At 45.9% G+C, this 14,837-nt stretch overlaps 1 protein-coding gene across 1 annotated transcript in view; it reads left to right on the top strand.

Annotated features, from left to right (window-relative positions):
* Nucleotides 1–155: 155 nt before the first annotated feature.
* The window catches only part of SHOC2 (SHOC2 leucine rich repeat scaffold protein), a 38,885-nt gene continuing 24,203 nt past the window's right edge, over nucleotides 156–14,837 (top strand). Inside the window, exon 1 of the mRNA XM_075215702.1 lies at nucleotides 156–257. The gene's annotated coding sequence lies outside the window, so the exon portion shown is untranslated. The remainder of the gene's footprint in view (nucleotides 258–14,837) is intronic.

Raw genomic sequence — 14,837 nt, 5'->3', positions numbered from 1 at the left:
GTTGTATTCTTGTTCGTTATGATTAAAGATTGTTGAAAAGAAAAGAGAACCCAAAACAAAGATTGTGACGCGAGACGTCACTCACGGGCCGAGGTTTGGGCACAGCGGGGTCACGTGAGCGGAGGGCGGGTCACGTGACGCGGAGGGTGGAGAGCGTGGTGACGTCATGCGTGGCAGCGCCGAGGAGGAGGCGGAGAGGAGGAGGATGGCGGCGGAGAGCAGAGCGGGGAGACGGGCGGAGGAATAACAACAACACGGTGCGTGTACCGCGGGGCCTCCACCCGAGTGTCTGTGTGTACAGCGTGTCTGACCCATGGAGACCGAGAGACCAGCATCACCCCCGGGGCCGTCACCCCCGGAGCCTGGGCCGGAGTATACACAGCGCTCACCCCCTGTGTGTGACAGTATACACTGCTCTCATCCCCTGTGTGTGTGTGACAGTATACACTGCTCTCATCCCCTGTGTGTGTGTGACAGTATACACTGCTCTCATCCCCTGTGTGTGTGTGACAGTATACACTGCTCTCATCCCCTGTGTGTGTGTGACAGTATACACTGCTCTCATCCCCTGTGTGTGTGTGACAGTATACACTGCTCTCATCCCCTGTGTGTGTGTGACAGTATACACTGCTCTCATCCCCTGTGTGTGTGTGACAGTATACACTGCTCTCATCCCCTGTGTGTGTGTGACAGTATACACTGCTCTCATCCCCTGTGTGTGTGTGACAGTATACACTGCTCTCATCCCCTGTGTGTGTGTGACAGTATACACTGCTCTCATCCCCTGTGTGTGTGTGACAGTATACACTGCTCTCATCCCCTGTGTGTGTGTGACAGTATACACTGCTCTCATCCCCTGTGTGTGTGTGACAGTATACACTGCTCTCATCCCCTGTGTGTGTGTGACAGTATACACTGCTCTCATCCCCTGTGTGTGTGTGACAGTATACACTGCTCTCATCCCCTGTGTGTGTGTGACAGTATACACTGCTCTCATCCCCTGTGTGTGTGTGACAGTATACACTGCTCTCATCCCCTGTGTGTGTGTGACAGTATACACTGCTCTCATCCCCTGTGTGTGTGTGACAGTATACACTGCTCTCATCCCCTGTGTGTGTGTGACAGTATACACTGCTCTCATCCCCTGTGTGTGTGTGACAGTATACACTGCTCTCATCCCCTGTGTGTGTGTGACAGTATACACTGCTCTCATCCCCTGTGTGTGTGTGACAGTATACACTCCTCTCATCCCCTGTGTGTGTGTGACAGTATACACTGCTCTCATCCCCTGTGTGTGTGTGACAGTATACACTGCTCTGATCCCTGTGTGTGTGTGACAGTATACACTGCTCTGATCCCTGTGTGTGTGTGACAGTATACACTGCTCTGATCCCTGTGTGTGTGTGACAGTATACACTGCTCTCATCCCTGTGTGTGTGTGACAGTATACACTGCTCTCATCCCTGTGTGTGTGTGACAGTATACACTGCTCTCATCCCCTGTGTGTGTGACAGTATACACTGTGTGTGTGTGACAGTATACACTGCTCTGATCCCTGTGTGTGTGTGACAGTATACACTGCTCTGATCCCTGTGTGTGTGTGACAGTATACACTGCTCTGATCCCTGTGTGTGTGTGACAGTATACACTGCTCTGATCCCTGTGTGTGTGTGACAGTATACACTGCTCTGATCCCTGTGTGTGTGTGACAGTATACACTGCTCTGATCCCTGTGTGTGTGACAGTATACACTGCTCTCATCCCCTGTGTGTGTGTGTGACAGTATACACTGCTCTCATCCCCTGTGTGTGTGTGACAGTATACACTGCTCTCATCCCCTGTGTGTGTGTGTGACAGTATACACTGCTCTCATCCCCTGTGTGTGTGTGTGACAGTATACACTGCTCTCATCCCCTGTGTGTGTGTGTGACAGTATACACTGCTCTCATCCCCTGTGTGTGTGTGTGACAGTATACACTGCTCTCATCCCCTGTGTGTGTGTGTGACAGTATACACTGCTCTCATCCCCTGTGTGTGTGTGTGACAATATACACTGCTCTCATCCCCTGTGTGTGTGTGTGACAGTATACACTGCTCTCATCCCCTGTGTGTGTGTGTGTGACAGTATACACTGCTCTCATCCCCTGTGTGTGTGTGTGACAGTATACACTGCTCTCATCCCCTGTGTGTGTGACAGTATACACTGCTCTCATCCCCTGTGTGTGTGACAGTATACACTGCTCTCATCCCCTGTGTGTGTGTGACAGTATACACTGCTCTCATCCCCTGTGTGTGTGTGTGACAGTATACACTGCTCTCATCCCCTGTGTGTGTGTGACGGTATACACTGCTCTCATCCCCTGTGTGTGTGTGACGGTATACACTGCTCTCATCCCCTGTGTGTGTGTGACGGTATACACTGCTCTCATCCCCTGTGTGTGTGTGACGGTATACACTGCTCTCATCCCCTGTGTGTGTGTGACGGTATACACTGCTCTCATCCCCTGTGTGTGTGTGACGGTATACACTGCTCTCATCCCCTGTGTGTGTGTGTGACGGTATACACTGCTCTCATCCCCTGTGTGTGTGTGACGGTATACACTGCTCTCATCCCCTGTGTGTGTGTGACGGTATACACTGCTCTGATCCCTGTGTGTGTGTGTGTGACGGTATACACTGCTCTGATCCCTGTGTGTGTGACAGTATACACTGCTCTGATCCCTGTGTGTGTGTGTGACAGTATACACTGCTCTCATCCCGTGTGTGTGTGACAGTATACACTGCTCTGATCCCTGTGTGTGTGTGTGTGACAGTATACACTGCTCTGATCCGTGTGTGTGTGACAGTATACACTGCTCTGATCCCTGTGTGTGTGTGTGACAGTATACACTGCTCTCGTCCCCTGTGTGTGTGTGTGTGACAGTATACACTGCTCTCATCCCCTGTGTGTGTCAGTATACACTGCTCTGATCCCTGTGTGTGTGTGTGTGTGTGTGTGACAGTATACACTGCTCTCATCCCCTGTGTGTGTGTGACAGTATACACTGCTCTCATCCCCTGTGTGTGTGTGTGACAGTATACACTGCTCTGATCCGTGTGTGTGTGACAGTATACACTGCTCTGATCCCTGTGTGTGTGTGTGTGACAGTATACACTGCTCTGATCCCTGTGTGTGTGTGTGACAGTATACACTGCTCTCATCCCCTGTGTGTGTGTGACAGTATACACTGCTCTGATCCCGTGTGTGTGTGTGTGTGTGTGTGTGTGTGTGACAGTATACACTGCGCTCATCTCTTCTGTGTGTGACAGTATACACTGCGCTCATCTCTTCTGTGTGTGACAGTATACACTGCTCTCATCTCTTCTGTGTGTGACAGTATACACTGCTCTCATCTCTTCTGTGTGTGACAGTATACACTGCGCTCATCTTTTCTGTGTGTCAGTATACACTGCGCTCATCTCTTCTGTGTGTGACAGTATACACTGCGCTCATCTCTTCTGTGTGTGACAGTATACACTGCGCTCATCTCTTCTGTGTGTGACAGTATACACTGCGCTCATCTCTTCTGTGTGTGACAGTTTACACTGCGCTCATCTCTTCTGTGTGTGACAGTATACACTGCTCTCATCCCCTGTGTGTGTGTGTGACAGTATACACTGCTCTCATCCCCTGTGTGTGTGTGTGTGTGACAGTATACACTGCTCTCATCCCCTGTGTGTGTGTGTGTGTGTGTGACAGTATACACTGCTCTCATCCCCTGTGTGTGTGACAGTATACACTGCTCTCATCCCCTGTGTGTGTGACAGGAGTATACACTGCTCTCATCCCCTGTGTGTGTGACAGGAGTATACACTGCTCTCATCCCCTGTGTGTGTGACAGGAGTATACACTGCTCTCATCCCCTGTGTGTGTGACAGGAGTATACACTGCTCTCATCCCCTGTGTGTGTGTGTGACAGTATACACTGCTCTCATCCCCTGTGTGTGTGTGACAGTATACACTGCTCTCATCCCCTGTGTGTGTGTGACAGTATACACTGCTCTCATCCCCTGTGTGTGTGACAGGAGTATACACTGCTCTCATCCACTGTGTGTGACAGGAGTATACACTGCTCTCATCCACTGTGTGTGTGTGTCAGTATACACTGCTCTCATCCAGTGTGTGTGTGTGTCAGTATACACTGCTCTCATCCCCTGTGTGTGTGTGTGTGACAGTATACACTGCTCTCATCCCCTGTGTGTGACAGTATACACTGCTCTCATCCCCTGTGTGTGACAGTATACACTGCTCTCATCCCCTGTGTGTGTGTGACAGTATACACTGCTCTCATCCCCTGTGTGTGTGTGTCAATATACACTGCTCTCGTCCCCTGTGTGTGTGTGTCAATATACACTGCTCTCGTCCCCTGTGTGTGTGTGACAGTATACACTGCTCTCGTCCCCTGTGTGTGTGTGTGTGACAGTATACACTGCTCTCATCCCTGTGTGTGTGTGTGACAGTATACACTGCTCTCATCCCCTGTGTGTGTGTGTGACAGTATACACTGCTCTCATCCCCTGTGTGTGTGTGTGACAGTATACACTGCTCTCATCCCCTGTGTGTGTGTGTGACAGTATACACTGCTCTCATCCCCTGTGTGTGTGTGACAGTATACACTGCTCTCATCCCCTGTGTGTGTGTGTGTGACAGTATACACTGCTCTCATCCCCTGTGTGTGTGTGTGACCGTATACACTGCTCTCATCCCCTGTGTGTGTGTGACCGTATACACTGCTCTCATCCCCTGTGTGTGTGACAGGAGTATACACTGCTCTCATCCACTGTGTGTGTGTTTGTGTGTTTGTGACAGTATACACTGCTCTCATCCCCTGTGTGTGTGTGACAGTATACACTGCTCTCATCCCCTGTGTGTGTGTGACAGTATACACTGCTCTCATCCCCTGTGTGTGTGTGACAGTATACACTGCTCTCATCCCCTGTGTGTGACAGTATACACTGCTCTCATCCCCTGTGTGTGTGTGTGTGTGACAGTATACACTGCTCTCATCCCCTGTGTGTGTGACAGTATACACTGCTCTCGTCCCGTGTGTGTGTGTGTGACAGTATACACTGCTCTCGTCCCCTGTGTGTGTGTGACAGTATACACTGCTCTCGTCCCCTGTGTGTGTGTGTGTCAGTATACACTGCTCTCGTCCCCTGTGTGTGTGTGTGACAGTATACACTGCTCTCATCCCCTGTGTGTGTGTGACAGTATACACTGCTCTCGTCCCCTGTGTGTGTGTGTGACAGTATACACTGCTCTCATCCCCTGTGTGTGTGTGACAGTATACACTGCTCTCATCCCCTGTGTGTGTGTGACAGTATACACTGCTCTCATCCCCTGTGTGTGTGTGTGACAGTATACACTGCTCTCATCCCCTGTGTGTGTGTGTCAGTATACACTGCTCTCATCCCCTGTGTGTGTGTGTGACAGTATACACTGCTCTCATCCCCTGTGTGTGTGTGTGTGACAGTATACACTGCTCTCATCCCCTGTGTGTGTGTGTGAGACAGTATACACTGCTCTCATCCCCTGTGTGTGTGTGACAGTATACACTGCTCTCATCCCCTGTGTGTGTGTGACAGTATACACTGCTCTCATCCCGTGTGTGTGTGTGACAGTATACACTGCTCTCATCCCGTGTGTGTGTGTGACAGTATACACTGCTCTCATCCCGTGTGTGTGTGTGTGAGACAGTATACACTGCTCTCATCCCGTGTGTGTGAGACAGTATACACTGCTCTCATCCCCTGTGTGTGTGTGTGACAGTATACACTGCTCTCATCCCCTGTGTGTGTGTGTGACGGTATACACTGCTCTCATCCCCTGTGTGTGTGTGACGGTATACACTGCTCTCATCCCTTGTGTGTGACAGTATACACTGCTCTCATCCCTTGTGTGTGACAGTATACACTGCTCTCATCCCTTGTGTGTGACAGTATACACTGCTCTCATCCCTTGTGTGTGACAGTATACACTGCTCTCATCCCTTGTGTGTGACAGTATACACGGCTCTCATCCCCTGTGTGCGTGTGACAGGAGTATACACTGCTCACATCCCCTGTGTGCCTGTGACAGGAGTATACACTGCTCTCATCCCCTGTGTGCGTGTGACAGGAGTATACACTGCTCTCATCCCCTGTGTGCGTGTGACAGGAGTATACACTGCTCTCATCCCCTGTGTGCGTGTGACAGGAGTATACACGGCTCTCATCCCCTGTGTGCGTGTGACAGGAGTATACACGGCTCTCATCCCCTGTGTGCGTGTGACAGGAGTATACACGGCTCTCATCCCCTGTGTGCGTGTGACAGGAGTATACACGGCTCTCATCCCCTGTGTGCGTGTGACAGGAGTATACACGGCTCTCATCCCCTGTGTGCGTGTGACAGGAGTATACACGGCTCTCATCCCCTGTGTGCGTGTGACAGGAGTATACACGGCTCTCATCCCCTGTGTGCGTGTGACAGGAGTATACACTGCTCTCATCCCCTGTGTGCGTGTGACAGGAGTATACACTGCTCTCATCCCCTGTGTGCGTGTGACAGGAGTATACACTGCTCTCATCCCCTGTGTGCGTGTGACAGGAGTATACACTGCTCTCATCCCCTGTGTGCGTGTGACAGGAGTATACACTGCTCTCATCCCCTGTGTGCGTGTGACAGGAGTATACACTGCTCTCATCCCCTGTGTGCGTGTGACAGGAGTATACACTGCTCTCATCCCCTGTGTGCGTGTGTCAGGAGTATACACTGCTCTCATCCCCTGTGTGCGTGTGACAGGAGTATACACTGCTCTCATCCCCTCTGTCTGTGTAACAGGAGTATACACTGCTCTCATCCCCTCTGTCTGTGTAACAGGAGTATAGACTGCTCTCATCCCCTGTGTGTGTGTGTGTAACAGGAGTATACACTGCTCTCGTCCCCTGTGTGTGTGACAGAAGTATACACTGCTCTCGTCCCCTGTGTGTGTGTGACGGGAGTATACACTACTCTCGTCCCCTGTGTGTGTGTGACAGGAGTATACACTGCTCTCATCCCCTGTGTGTGACAGGAGTATACACTGCTCTCATTCCCTGTGTGTGTGTGTGTGTGACAGGAGTATACAGTGCTCTCGTCCCCTGTGTGTGTGTGACAGGAGTATACACTGCTCTCGTCCTCTCTGTCTGTGTGTGTGTGTGTGACGGGAGTATACACTGCTCTCGTCCCCTGTGTGTGTGTGTGACAGGAGTATGCACTGCTCTCGTCCTCTCTGTCTGTGTGTGTGACAGGAGTATGCACTGCTCTCATCCACTGTGTGTGTGTGCCAGGATTATACACTGCTCTCGTCCCCTGTGTGTGTGTGTGTGACAGGAGTATACACTGCTCTCGTCCCCTGTGTGTGTTTGTGTGTGACAGGAGTATACACTGCTCTCGTCCCCTGTGTGTGTGACAGGAGTATACAGTGCTCTCGTCCCCTGTGTGTGTGTGACAGGAGTATACACTGCTCTCGTCCTCTCTGTCTGTGTGTGTGACAGGAGTATGCACTGCTCTCATCCACTGTGTGTGTGTGACGGGAGTATACACTGCTCTCGTCCCCTGTGTGTGTGTGTGACAGGAGTATGCACTGCTCTCATCCACTGTGTGTGTGTGACGGGAGTATACACTGCTCTCGTCCCCTGTGTGTGTGACAGGAGTATACACTGCTCTCATTCCCTGCCTCTGCTTTTATAATTTGGCTTCCAGTGTTGCTGCTTTTTACACTTGTCACTTTGTGTTGTGTATTGTCTGTTACATCATATTGGATACCTGTAAGTATAGTATATGTGCTGAATATCAGAGCGGTATCACACGGACACCCTTCTATATCATTAATGTGTGAGAGAAATGTTACCTGAATATGTATCAACTCGTCTTGGATATCTCTGGCTTTGATTCTACCTCTCCCCGTGGCCATGTGGCTGTATTTCACTAACTAGTATTGTGTCCAGATATTGGGCAAAAACTGTGGCCTTTGCAGCACGGAAGTTCCCTTCTGAACTACAAGTCGCCGTAGTTTATTACAAGAAATATACTGCGTTGACTTTTTTAAATCGAATATAAGTTATATATAATGATTTCTCATTCAATAGAATTTGGTAAACTATTACCGTGAAAACTGCTTGAGAAAAATAATTATTGAATGTGGTACCAGTCAGATGCTGGTTTGTCAGATTTTGATTGGGAGCTGTCGGGCGTACCCTCTGTTTTGCGAAGTTGCTTTATGTTTATGGCATTTTGCTTGTTTCAGGTATTTATTCATGGGTTCATATTCACTAGTCAAAAATTGCACGTCTCCGGTCCTGCAGCTTGCGTATTGTAACTGTAACATGAATGGCGCTGATCATTGATCTGTATGATAAATATACAGCCTATACACACTGAACACTGATTAGTATATAGCGATCAATGATCTCTGGAAGCAGATCTGTTAATGCTGTGGTCATTCCACCACTTACCAAAGGTGCTCTACTGGCCTGAGATCTGGTGACCGCGGAGACCATTGGTGCACACTGAACTCATTGGCATATTCTTGGAATCAGCATGAGATGACGTGTGGTATGGGACATGGCTCCTTCCAGCAGGATAATGCACCATTAGAAGGGGGGGGGGGGGGTAGACTGTGGCCATAAAGGGATGCACATGGTCAGCAACAATTCTGAGCTAAACTGTGGCATTTCAACTGTTCTGTTGGGGGGCCTACAGTGTGCCAAGAAAACATTTCCCTCACCATTACACCACCAACTTGCACCGATGAGCCACGGCAGGATGTATTGAGATTTATCAGACTAGGTGACTGGTTGGATCATGTAGAAATAACTTACTGTAGGTATTTATTTTAATTAGGGGTGCAATGAACCGCTCTATAGCATTGCAAATGTACTGATTATTTTTATATATATATATATATATATATATATATATATATATATATATATATATTGTGTTGTATTTCTCTACAGGAAATGTATGTCTAATATATTATGTCTGGTTAGAGAAAATCTCTTTTGCTGAATGCAAGAAATGCTAAGTAAGTCTTTTCATCTCAGTAGTGACAAACATGCTTTAGCCTGAATGCCCAGCAGGAGGTTGTTGCCTATCATCCTTGTCTTGTTAAAAAATAAATAAATAGACAAACTGTATAAATAATGCAACCAGCAATTCATTAAGGAAATTGATGTATATTGTCAAAGTTTAAAATTGCGTTAACTGCAAATTTAGAGGATATATCACATCTGGATTTTAAATATCTGATGTAATATATCAGACGTTTCTGTGCCTGGCCGGAAAAGAAGGCTGGTTTACCCCCTGCCAGGATTTGTGTTACAATCTGTATAAAAGAGCTCTGTTTGACCATGTAATGTATCATTCCATCTGTAAATTCTGGATGATCACCAGTACCTCAAACTGGTGTTTAAAAGTCCTTTTCAGGACTCTTGAGCAATAAACCATCACTGCTTGAAGTTTCTGCCTGTGACTATTACCTGCTGTATCCTGTGACATACAGATAAGAGCTTACACTCTTATATGTTCCCCGTCTGTCCTGTGTTGAACCCAACATTTGTGTCAACGCTCAGCCCGTTAGCCAGCAGTCCTGATCCATAGTAAGCGGAACATTGCAGCAGCTATACCAGCTACCCAGACGTAAGCGGTTCTGGGTGCCGCAATTGAGCCCAGTGGTGGCAGCCGAATTCTACTACTAGTGCGCAGTTGGCATTCGCAGTCTGCGAGTGTCTGGTGGCCAGGTGACACCAGTAGGAGTGGTCAGTAACAGTTGGTCACTTACGGTGAGAAGGTGCAGGAAGAACATCCCTTCGTTCCTCCTTCCCTCTTGCTGACCGGGTGGTGAAGTAAGCTCATCCAGTCACAGACGTTTTTTCCAATCTTCCACTGTCCAGTTTTGGTGAGCCTGTGCCCACTGCAACCTCTGTTCTGTTCTTAACTGACGGGAGTGGAACCCGGTGTCGTCTTCTGCTTCTGTTGCCCGTCCACTTGAAGGTTGGACGTGCCGGCCGTTCAGAGATGCTCTTCTGCATACACTGCTGTAACGCATGGTTATTTGTGTTACTATGGCCTTCCTGTCTGCGTGAACCAGGCTGCCCATTCTTCTTCTCCCTTATTAACAAGGCGTTTTTACCCACAGATCTGCCGCTCTCTGGATCATTTTTCTCTGCGCATGATTGTTGTAAACTCTAGAGAATGTGTATGAAAATACCAAGAGATCAGCAGTTTTTTGAGCTACTTAAACCACCTGGCACCAACATTTGAACATAAAAAGTATTTCTCCCCCATTCAGGTGTTTGCTTTGAACCTCTTGACCATGTTTGTGTGTGTGTGTATATAGCAAGATGATTTTCAGCTGAAGACACAACAGGACAAGATAACACTAAACCACAGTCCAGCTTCACTGTGTCACATTGAAAGTGCTAGGCCATGTTACCCTACACGTTTCATCACAAGGACTTTGTCAGAGCACTGGCCTGGTGTATGCTACACACAGTGTATATAGACAATACAATTCTAATACTAGAACCAATCAGAGCTCATTCCTCTCACTGCCAATCTTATCCACATGGGCACATTCTACAATGCCTCGTTTTGCAACCAATGAAATAAAAGTGGGCATATTCTAAATCGTAACATAGTTGAATTTGTAGCCAATTTTGTGTGTTGTTTTGGTGGACACTTTTGTTTTTTTGGCGACTTGTAAACTCCACAATAAGGCTGTCCACACATCATTTCAATCATCGGGTTGTTACAGAAATCTACTGGTGAGAATTAATCAAATATAATCTAGTGTTGACCGTTAAACTCATGATCTGAGCTAATTCTGCATTCTTACAATACAGAATAAAACTATAAATGGACTATTGGCTCCTATATGCATTTTCTGACTATATGTCAACTTGCTCTCTTTATTTTAAGGTTAAATGTAGACTTTAGAAACTGGTTGGGGTAATCTTTCAGAATGTAATCCCCTCCAAACAAATTTAAAATAAATAAAAATAAACCCCTAAACAGCAGCACCATGTTTGCAGGGGACACTTGTGTAATTGGAGTTGTCGCCCTGTTTGGGATCGTACCATGATTCAACTTTAATCTCAGTCTGGCATGATTAACAGTAGGTTACTTGTGAGAGCGTCAGGTAAAATACATTGCATTTGCTCTGTTTTCAAGGGAACAAGCCGCATTAAGCTGGGTCAAAAGTTCCCACACAGTATATACAGTCCTCGGTCAGTTATTTACATTGCTGTTGAAATAGTTTATTTATTAACACACTGACTGCCAGAGACTTGAAATTGATAATTTGTAGAGTCTATACAGATATAGCTTAAAGAGCTTTGATCCTGTTTAATCAGAGGCCCAGTTTCATATTGAAGCAGTTACAGAGGTCAATGGCTGGGATGGATCTCATTCCACAAACCAACCCTTTACAGGAGGATCACAGAGAAGGCTTTGGATGGGAAAGTAAACCAAATCCTTCCTGCAAGTGCCATTTAGAAGATACTGCAGAGTTGTGGCAGAATGTTTTGTGGTCTGATGAGAGTGGGACTTTTTGGTCTGAATATTAAGACCCCAAACATATTTACTTAATACCACGGATACTCAAAACTGATTAATAACCAATACACTAGTATAAATGGCTTGCAAAATACAGAGGGTGAATTACTGGCTTTGTACCCTACTTCAGAAGTAGATCTCTGCTGTCTGCCTGGCATTAACCGCTAAATCCAATGGGACACCGGACCAGGCTGTCACAGACCCACAACAGTTTCCCAGACAGATTGACCTCAGCACCTAGTACTGTCCACACAAGGTACTTCTCAGCAATCCCACAGCCTATGTGGATATTCAGTGCAGACCAGCACAGTGGTACTGAGGAATCCACCTCCCCTCCTAGCTCAATCCTTTGTTTTTCAAGGCACTGTATATACAAGATCTCTCTCTCTCTCTCTCTCTCTCTGCCTCTGCTCAGACCTGACCTACAGAATAGCAATCACTATGTCCAGGAAATGGCAGAACTCTAAGAAGCTCAAAATTATCTTCTGCTTAATTGCAAACTCGCAACAATGTTATTTCTGCATGGACAGGATCCGTTTTATGGTGTTCTCGGGTCACATTCTGAAAGCGGCCTGGTTCTGGCTTTGAGCCGAGTTGGTAGAATTTGGTGTAGTTTATGGGACACTGGCCTCACGTGGTGGAGTGGTGCAGCTGGAGGTGAGGGCTTGAAATTGTAGAATATAGATGATAAGGAGAACAATGGTAATGATTCAGATGTGCTGCATCATCACTGCATGCGCAGAGAGCTTTTCTGTACAAATATATATTCTTTTATAAATGTTATTCCTTAAAAATTGGGTTATTGTCCCTTTAATAACCTGCAGTATGTAATATAAACAAGGGAAAAGTATCATGTCTCTCAGACAATGAGCAACTTCTCCTCTTCTGTCTGCACAGAACAGCCCCTTACACCAGCTGCTGGGTGCTGCATTCTCTTCTTTCTGTAGGATTCTGCCAAGTTGGAATACCGGTACTTATCTCTGGGTTCTGGTTATGTTGATAACTTCTTTGCACTTAGTAGCAAAATGACTCTCTGTAGTAAAGAGGGTCCTGTCTTCTAGACCAAAAACAAAATGTTATTTGGACTAAGAAAAGCTAAGTAAATTTTTTTTTTTGTGACATCCCCTCACTTTTTTTTTTTTGCCTGGGTTTAATCTTATTGAACTTTGTATGCAGTGAATTGTATCTGTTTCATCTGTGCTGAGATCATAACCTGAGCTATCGGCAAAGGAACATTTTATTAAAGCATTATTGAGTAAATTAGGGGATACCCTCTGAGTCTGATACTTCTATATGTCTGACTTATACCCGTGTTGTGATGTCCATTTAAAAATATGGAGGTAATATAAAACCTAAATGTTAGCCTTTGCCTCTGCACAGATCTGCTATAGCTTGTCTTGTCTTGTCATGGGTGGGCTCGGGGGGGCCGTACGCAGTTAGCAGCGTTCTTATCACAACTGTTGTACTCCACAGGAACCAGCTTCTTGTCTAATAACGGCCTTGATGTAAAAACGTTGTTTGGTTCTGTATGGAGGTTGAATACATCTAATGCCGACTTCAGACATTATTAAATGTAAAATGGATTGGTTTTTTTCCTCTTTAGCAGCTGATGGTTGTATCGTTTAAGTGACATTTACACTTTTTGTATTTTGCCAGTGAAACAAGGATGAGGCAGCGTGGGGTCCAGGGACGTTAAGGTTGTGACTGTAACCTAAACAGGGTCATTACTTAAAGGGTTAATGTTGGTGCCTAATTAGTTGGGGATAACTTTTATGGATTCTGTTGACTACACGACTTCTTGAAGGCACTTAATGTATTGACATGGAAAAATGTTTGCTGTGTTAAGTGTTTTTTTCCCTTTAAGTTAGTGTGCCCTAGTTAGTGCTGGGACAGTAAAATGTGCAGATGATTAGTAATTGCTGTATGCACGGTGTCTGATCCTAGCACAGAAGTATGTCCTTTCCTCTGATTTCTTCTTCTCCATTCATTTAATTACATGGGCTCAGGATACCAAGAAACATAGAATTTAACGGCAGATAAGACCCACTCGGCCCACCTAGTCTGTCTAATTTTTAACCTATGGTGACCTCAAACCGTATTTGATCCTTCGTTATTTATAAAAATATCCTTATGTCTATCCTAAGCATGTTTAAATTGCTCTGATGTTTCAGCCTCTACCACCTCTGATGGGAGCTATTCCACTTATCCACTACCCTTTCTGTGAAGTACCTTTTCCTCTTGCATACAGATAAACACTAATTAGTGTTAATAAAGCCTCCTATTGCTTGACTCACAATGAAAGCTTATTGGGGCTGGGTGGTGGGTGGATCTTTTAAAGACAAAGAAAGTAAAAATTGTCTTGTGTTCTATATTTTAGCCACATAATTTGAGGCTCTTTAGAATTGTTTTTAAATTGGAGTTATACTTTTATAAAGGCTCTCCATTAAAAAAATCTATTGGTATCACTGGGAGCAGGGACTACAGACCGCGGGGTCACGCGCTATGGGAGTGTCTTTATGTCTTTACAACCAATCATTTGTCGATGAGTTGGGGGAATGGTCAGTAACCCTAAATATTGGTAAATAATTGATGTCCCCTATGCATTTATTCCAACTTGCTACTAAAGACATTGGCATTTTTTATATATAAGGGTTTGTAGTTACGGAGATTTCTTTTGCTTTCTTTACTATGAATATCAAACTTTCTTTATTTAATCCTATTAAAAGTCAGACACCAGCCTCTGTCTGAATTGACTGATAATAGAACCGTTTAATCACCAAAGACACAGGCTCCATCCTTTTAAAATAATTACCAGGCACATATTGCATATATTTCACATTGTAAAGTTTCCCCCTGTCCTTAATTCTTGTGGCACGTCCAGGCTGGCATCCTGATAGGCTGCTGGCCACCCATGACCCAGATGGATCTCTACGTTTCCTCGTTGGACACATTTATTGAAATTGGTTCTCATTTTTTTTTTCCCTCTTTATATTTATTAAAATGTAGCATATAAAAGTCAAAGTCCATAAAATAACAAACTGTAATAAGAATTGTTCTGTACAGTTGGGGAGGTTTCCGGTGGAGTACATTCACGTCTCCAGTTCTGGTTATATTCTTATCAGTTTGTGAATGTTGCTAAATATTGGGTGTTTTTTTTATTTTTTATTTATCAAATCATGTATTGGCAATGTAATAGACGCTAGGTTTGATGTATTAACCT

Source organism: Mixophyes fleayi, chromosome 6 (assembly GCF_038048845.1).
Source record: "Mixophyes fleayi isolate aMixFle1 chromosome 6, aMixFle1.hap1, whole genome shotgun sequence".
In the NCBI taxonomy this organism is placed as follows: Eukaryota; Metazoa; Chordata; class Amphibia; order Anura; family Limnodynastidae; genus Mixophyes; species Mixophyes fleayi.
The sequence above is the reverse complement of the archived record's forward strand: the minus strand, read 5'-3'. Positions and strand labels throughout refer to the sequence as shown.